Genomic DNA, 898 nt, shown 5'->3' on the forward strand with positions numbered 1-898 from the left:
CGGCGACTCGGGATTTGAGGTCGACCAGCACGCCGAGGACCCTGAGACGCGGCGCTTGGCGTTTGATGTAGACCAGCACGCCGGGGACCGCGGACCCGCGGCCGACCAGCACGCCGGGGCCGGGGCCGCCCCCCCCCTCCCCCCGAGACGCGGCGCTTGGCGCTCGAGGTCGACCAGCACGCCGGGGACCCGCGGACTCGAGGTCGACCAGCGCACCGCGGACTGGGAGACCCGGCGACTCAGCGACTCGGCGACTTGGGATTTGAGGTCGACCAGCACGCCGAGGACCCTGAGACGCGGCGCTTGGCGTTTGATGTAGACCAGCACGCCGGGGACCGCGGACCCGCGGCCGACCAGCACGCCGGGGCCGGGGCCGGGGCCGGGGCCGCCCCCCCCTCCCCCCGAGACGCGGCGCTTGGCGCTCGAGGTCGACCAGCACGCCGGGGAGCCGCGGACCCGGTGACTCGGCGCTCGAGGTCGACCAGCACGCCGGGAGCCGGGGGCCGGGGATCCACGGACTGGGGAAACTCGACGACGTGGGACTCGAGGTCGACCAGCGGAACGGGGGACCGGGGACATGGCGACCCGGGACTCGAGGCCGACCGGCACGCTGGGGGGCTGAGGACCCCGAGGCTCGGCGCTTGACGCTCGAGGTCGACCGGCACACCGGGGACCGGGGCCCCGCGGACTGGTGACCTGGGGCTTGGCGCTGGAGGTCGACTGGCATGCCGGGAGCCGGGGGACCCGGTGACCTGGGACTTGAGGTCGGCCGGCACGCTGGGAGCCGGGGACGCTGGGATCTGCGGATCTGAGACCCGAGGTCGACCGGCACACCGCGGACCGGCACGCTGGGGGCCAGGGACACGGTCACCTGAGCCCCGAGTCCCGACCCCTTAGC

This window comes from Prionailurus viverrinus, unplaced genomic scaffold, assembly GCF_022837055.1.
Source record: "Prionailurus viverrinus isolate Anna unplaced genomic scaffold, UM_Priviv_1.0 scaffold_188, whole genome shotgun sequence".
Taxonomy (NCBI): domain Eukaryota; kingdom Metazoa; phylum Chordata; class Mammalia; order Carnivora; family Felidae; genus Prionailurus; species Prionailurus viverrinus.